This window comes from Pararge aegeria, chromosome Z (genome assembly GCF_905163445.1).
Source record: "Pararge aegeria chromosome Z, ilParAegt1.1, whole genome shotgun sequence".
Lineage (NCBI taxonomy): Eukaryota > Metazoa > Arthropoda > Insecta > Lepidoptera > Nymphalidae > Pararge > Pararge aegeria.
The window spans coordinates 3,894,529-3,901,841 of record NC_053208.1 but is presented as its reverse complement, the minus strand read 5'-3'; positions in this window follow the sequence as shown (position 1 = coordinate 3,901,841).

Below are 7,313 nucleotides of genomic sequence, written 5' to 3'. Positions count from 1 at the left end.
TTATTTATATTTATTTATTTATTATTAGTTTTACTTTTCTTTGATTTAGCATCATACTATGTTAGCAGCCATATATTGAGAATCTATGATGATGAATGTTTTTGATGCTCTTCCTCTGATGAGTTCCAAAGTGTCACGAGCAATCTATCTTCAGACGACAGCTTCTCCCTTGATTGTAAAGTAAACTAAAATTTTACTTCGCATTTACGCTGTCGTAATTTTGTTCATATAAATGCACAAAGTCTACTCTTCAATTGATAACTCTTCTACTACTGGAAGATAGAGATTTCTGAAGTCCTAAGGTGTGGGTAAATTTCACCGCATGACTTTTATTGACTTGCCTCCGATTTCTTATAACGGTGTAACTATCGCGTATTCTTGCACTTCAGAAAACCTATTACTTATAATCGACAGTAATTTAACTTGGTAAGCTCATATAAACCAGGTAAGTAAACGTATGCACTATGTTGTTCATTCATTTAGGAGGCTACAGAATTTTCTTCAGTTTCACACCAAAATTATGTTGGCCCAATATTTAGTGCTTCCACTATTTGAATACGCCGACGTCTGCTATTTGGATGCTACTGAAGGGCGGGTGACTGATGCCAGGGCGGTCATCGGAACTCTAATTGATTAATTACAATGTTTACGCCTAGTCATTTGGAAAAGGAGTTCTTTGTCATAATCCTAAAAATTCAACTCTTGTTTAAGTATTCCTTTTATCTGTAAAAGGAATAAACAAGAAAAATTGTCTTGTAAAAAAAATAAAAAATAAAATAAAATAAAATTCATTTATTTCGACCGACTTGGATCATAAATGGTTAGTAAATAACTGTTAGTAAACTTAGCCTAAGGAAATAGTTTATATAAAACCCTTCGAGCATGCCCATTGGAAAGCACGTGTACCATGCAGCAATGGCACAGGTACTGACCATCAGTCCTGCGAGCAAGTACCCTCAGAAGGCCGCTGGAACTAGCCAGAACCCTGCGCACCAAGGATGTACACCATTTTCGCATGATCGTGTAGAAACAATCTATATGCGCTTCGGGAAACATCCCTGACGCGCTGCAAGACCGAGGCAATCCCATCAGCATCCTGAACGCATTATTGTACTGTACGCGGAGGGCTGGGCACTGTACTGTTTATGCGTGTAATTAATCCACAGGCTGCTCGTGTAAAAGGATGTACAGTATGGTCTGAAAAGAGTGACTTTAACAGGAACTATACAACGAGCAAACCTGCGCGCGATCATTTGGCCCTCACAGACAATGCTCTGCGCTCTCTCTCTATATCTGCAACATCTTTGAGGTCAAAGGATATCACATGCCCCAGGTATTTAAACTGTGTCACTCTCTTTAACGGTATACCGTACATTTTGATGGCAGGTACACTGGCAGGCAGTGCTTTTCCTTTGGCCTCAAAAACCATGCATTCGCTTTTCTTAACGTTATAGTATAAGCCATGATTGCTGGCAAGGTTCTCACAAATACTTAAAAGTTTTGTCAATCCACAGACAGACGCACTCAGCAGTGCCATGACATTGCGTAACTAATGTTGTTGAAACATATTCCATGTAAAAGGCACGAAGGAGGTTGATCTGTGGAAATAAAAAAGAAAATATCAAAGCGCAGCCCGTGTAATACTAATTATTGTATTGATCTAGTGGCCATCCGTAGTCTTCATCATCAGTTCCACTTGCCAATATTTCGAAGTAAAGTGCACGAGTTCCTTTAAAAAATACAATTACTTTTTGTATGTTCCCATAATATTTGAAGAGTTCCCTCGATTTCTCCAGGATTCCTTTAATAAATCCTCACCAAATTATAATGGGATCACCTATGAAGCTTAGCTAGCTTACAATTTAAATGATACAGTTACAAGTGTTGTAACTAAGTCTATTGACAACTTTACAAATTGTACTTTAGGTACCAATATTTCTGATAATGACCCAAGTACTTGTTCAAGTACTAAGAAAATTTCTTATAATTATTTAAACTAGATAGCCAGACAACGGAGAAGCTCTCCAATATGAACATTGTACATCAAAATATACAGAGCTTAACCGGCAAAGAAATTGAAATAGAACTGTTTGTGGAAAAACTCAATATACACATTCTGTGTATTACTGAGCATTGGCTCACTGGTGCACATCCAGCAGTTATCTTAAGGAATTTCAAAATGTCAAGTGTGTTCTTCAGAAGGACTGCAATTCATGGTGGGTCCTTAATTTTTGTACACAATAATATAACTTGTAAGGAGCGAAAAGACATAGTTAGTCTTTCTGTTGAACACACTGTAGAACTATCTTGTGTGGAGCTGGAGCGATTTATAATAGTGTGTGTATATCGTCCCCCCTCAGGTGATTTTAGCCTTTTTGAGGATGTAATGGAAGATGTGCTTAAGCGATTGTCTGTATCCACAAAAAAAAGCAATAGTATGCGGGGATTTTAATGTTGATATTTTACTTAGTAATGCAACTACGACTAGGTTGCTAAACTTATTTAAATGTTTTAATTTAAATTATGCTTTTAGTGAACCTACTAGAATCACAGCAACCTCAGCATCGTGTTTAGATAATATTTTTCTCAACTGTGATATCTTAGGTAAATCGATAATAACCAACTTAAGATCAGATCATTGTGGCCAACAAATTACTGTTTTGAATAATATAAACAAAGATAAACATATCGTCAAGTGTAGGCCGATAACTAAGAGCAAATTGACGCGATTCAAAGGTGAAATATCATCCAAAATTCCTGCCCTTGTCTTTAAGAACGGTCATCCTGACAGCATTTATGGTACGCTCTTTAATATCATAGAAAATGAATTTAACAAAATATTCAATTTCAAACATATAGATTTCAATAAAAAAATAAAGTTTAGCGATTGGGCAACTATTGGCATATACAAAAGTAGAGATAATTTGTATGAGCTCTATAGTGAAAAACAATATAACCATACTCCAGCTTTCCTACAACACGTAAAAATGTACTCTAAAACGTTTAAGAACGTTTGCTTTCATGCTAAGTCGCTATACTTTAAGGATCAAATCATAAAATCGGATAACAAAGTACAAACAACCTGGAAAATTGTTAATAATGAAACTGGGAAAGCTAAATCTCGCAACGTAAACTTTGAATTAATTATTAATGATAATAAAGTTACCGCTGACAGTGAGGTTGCAAGTACCTTTGAAAACTTTTTTCAGAGTGTTCCTATTTTGTTGACTGATTCACTTAATTCTTCACCTACTGCAGCTCAGAGTTTATTGAGGAACAACGTTGATGAGTGCAACGTTTTATTTAATTTTAAACATATATCTGCATATGATATAATAAAGAATTTTAAGTTGTTGAAACAGAAAAAAACCGGTGATTTATGGGGTATGTCTGTAATGGTAATATCTAACATTATAGACGTTATTGCCCCTTACTTAGCCATACTTTTTAATGAATGTGTTGATAGAGGTACTTTTCCAAATTTAATGAAACATAGTAAACTTATACCTCTATTTAAATCTGGCAATAAAAACGACATTAACAATTACAGACCCATTTCAATCTTACCAGCTCTTAGTAAGGTCTTTGAAAAAATTATATTAAATCAACTTTTGAATCACTTCAATGTAAATAACTTACTACATCCGGAGCAGTACGGTTTTACTAAAGGTCGTAACCACGGATGCAGGCGCTAAACTTTTAAAACATGTGTACGATGCCTGGGAACGTTCGCAGAATGCCATTGGTGTTTTTTGTGATCTATCCAAAGCATTCGATTGTGTCGATCATAAAACCTTGCTTCTTAAACTAGCCCATTATGGTATCAAAAACGTTGCACTAAATTTGGTTGCCTCTTATCTCAGTGACAGAACCCAAAGGGTTTGCATAAAAGACATTAAGTCGCAGGGGTCGGCTACGTCAATGGGTGTCCCACAGGGTTCAATCTTGGGTCCCTTTCTATTTTTGGTGTATATAAATGATCTACCACACCATGTCAGTGAAACCTGTGACATTGTACTGTTTGCTGATGATACATCTCTAATTTTTAAAACTGATAGAGGTAGAGACAACTCTGACGATGTAAGCCGTGCTATGTTGCATGTGTCGCACTGGTTTACTGTCAATAATTTACTTTTAAATGCAAAAAAAACTAAGTATGTGGAATTTATTTTACCAAATGTAAAGAAAGTTAATAAAAATATAATAATAAATGGAGAATCACTAAAAATGGAAGATTCCACAGTTTTTCTGGGCATGACCTTGGATTGTAAGCTTCAATGGGGTACCCATATAGATACACTAGCAGGTAAACTAAGCTCGGCTGCCTACGCCGTGAGGAAAATTATACAGATTACTGACGTAGAAACAGCAAGACTTGTTTACTTCGCGTACTTTCATAGTGTGATGTCTTACGGGATCTTATTATGGGGCAAAGCTGCTGATATTGAAACTATATTCATATTGCAGAAAAGAGCTGTACTTGGATTCACGTGATTTAAGTTTATATATTGACCATATATAAACTTAAATCACGTGAATCCCTCCGTGAAAAATTTAAAGAAATTGGTATACTTACGGTAGCCTCACAATACATTTATAACAATATAGTATTTGTAAGACAACATATTAGTCTTTATAAACAAAAAGTGGATATAAACAGTCGACTTACAAGAAATGGTCATAAATTAGTGACATCTGCATATCGTCTGCGAAAGGTGCAGAAGTCATTTGTGGGATTGAGTATACGCTTTTATAATATGATTCCTAAGGTAATTTTGGACCTACCAATCCATAAGTTTAAAGAATGTGTTAAAACACATTTATTACAGCGAGGTTATTATACAATTGATGAGTTTCTTAATGACAAGGTTGCTTGGAAGCATCCGGCTCCGCTTTCATCTCTCACAAGATAGAAACATGAATGTTAAAATATAAAATGTAAATTTTTGATGTTGGAAAAGAGCAACTGCTGAGTTTCTTGCCGGCTTCTTCTCGGTAGAATCTGCCTTCCGAACCGGTGGTAGAGTCACTACACACGGACAGACTTGACGTTTCAAAAGTGCTTGTATTAGGCCTACTTGAAATAAATGAATTTTGAATTTTGAATTTTTTGAATTTTGAAGTATAACGTACCAAACAAAAAAGAATTATTAAAATCTGTTTATTTTATTTTTATTTTTTATTTTATTTATTAGGTTTACTTACAAACACTTACACTAATACAACCGTTTTTAAAATTTTAACTATTCTATTTAAGTGTAATGTTTTCTTAAAAGTAAACACAGCATATGAAAATATACAATAACACCATAACATGAAACAAAAGGTATCGTGAATGAGAATATAATAACAACATATCTATAATATATATATATATACTAGCTGTTGCCCGCGACTTCGTCTGCGTTTGATTTTGTTTTTAAAGTATTCAGTATCGCTAAGCCTTAAATGAGTATAGTAGTATGACTGTCATGTGACTGTCAATTAATTATAGACAAATAATTTGCAATAGAATAAAATTGCAACTATAATTGAAGATCTAAGCTATCCTATCTTTAAAGTTGGACCAGACTGCTCACGGTGTGCCAATTTAATTTAAAATCGGTTAAGTAGTTTAGGAGTCCATCGCGGACAAACATCGTGACAGGAGATTTATATATATTAAGATATATCTGTTTATAATTGGCAGGAGTACCTAATCGGTAACAAATATACAAAAAATACATACAGTCGAATAGAGAACCTCAACCTCATTTCTTAGTCGGTTATAATATCTTTAGGAATGCTTTTTACCGAAAAGGTATTTGAGTAGATATCTTTATTTGGATCAACTTGGAGTATGATGTTGTCTCTTAATTTAACAATTACTATTTGTTGATTTGTTGTTTACGACAGAAGCTGATATCGACGTACACTACATTTTCCTTCAGTCTTATCCATTCACTGAGTCCAGTTAACATGCCCAGCGCGATCGTCATTTTTTTTCTGCTACTTCCACACGTCTCCCAAATAAAATGTTCCTACCGGATGCTTTAACAACATAAACTAACGCAAACGAAGTCACGGGCAACAGCTAGTGTATTTATATTTCTATAACTTGTTTTCTGAGTAGTACAACAAAATTGTATTCATTCTTTCATATAGCGCCCTTTCCCATCCCGATAAGCATTCAGCTGGTCGAAGTCCGCTCCGCTATTAAAACCTAATTTTGTTTAACCGAGGACAGACATTAATATAATAACATGAGTGTGAAGATGTTTGACTTCGTGGATCCTAGTTACACAAGAAAGCATGAATGTTGTAATTTGCATTCTCTTCAGCATTCTATTGCTTAGCTGAGTTTGTGATTTAGTTAATATACTGAAAGCCAGATGGCGCCTGTTTGACTTTACATCGCGCTATCGTTTGGTTCTGCTTGAAACTATATATGTGCTGGGAGAAATTGCGACTTTGTGTGCAAGTCGACTCCAAAAGGCGCTCCACCTGCTGGGCAAGTGGTTCCGCCTCTGGAGGATCGAGGTTAACCCCGAGAAGAGCGCAGCGGTGCTCTTCACGGGCAAACCGAGAGGCCGCTTCACGGTAAACCCCGCAGAGGTCACCCTCTACGGGCGTCCCATACCCTGGCAAGACAAGGCCAAATACCTGGGAGTAACGTTCGATCATAGAATGAGCTTCACCGCACACATTCGCAAGGCCCGCAACAAGGCTGCGTATGTGATGGGTCGTCTCTATCCGATGATTTGCCGCAAAAGCAAATTATCCCTCCGTCACAAGGTAACCTTGTATAAAACGTGCATACGTCCCATTATGACATACGCCAGCGTCGTATTCGCCCATCGCCCTCACAGCTCCTACAGGAGCTTTCAAGTCCTGCAGAACAAATTTATGCGTATGACCACGGACAGTCCGTGGTACATGCGCAACGTAGATCTCCACCGAGACCTCGATCTTCCCACCATAGCCCAGTACATGAAAACATTATCAAAGACCTACTTTGAAAATGCAGTCCGACACCCCAACCCCCTAGTGGTCGAGGCGTCCACTTATACCCCCGTCCCCGACGTCGAACCAAAGCGGCGACGTCCGAAGCATGTCCTTGACGACCCTGACGACAAAATAACTACCGACAACGTGTCCCAACAACACACACACACGCAACATTCACAGCGTCTTCGCCGGCGAAGACGAGGGCCCCGATTTCTGACGTCATCCGGACGTGGATCCTTACCACGGTCCCGGGGGCGTTCGGACTAAACAATGATTAGTCCAAAAGTCCACCAACAGTCAGATTAACGTCGAACCGAGCCGAGGTC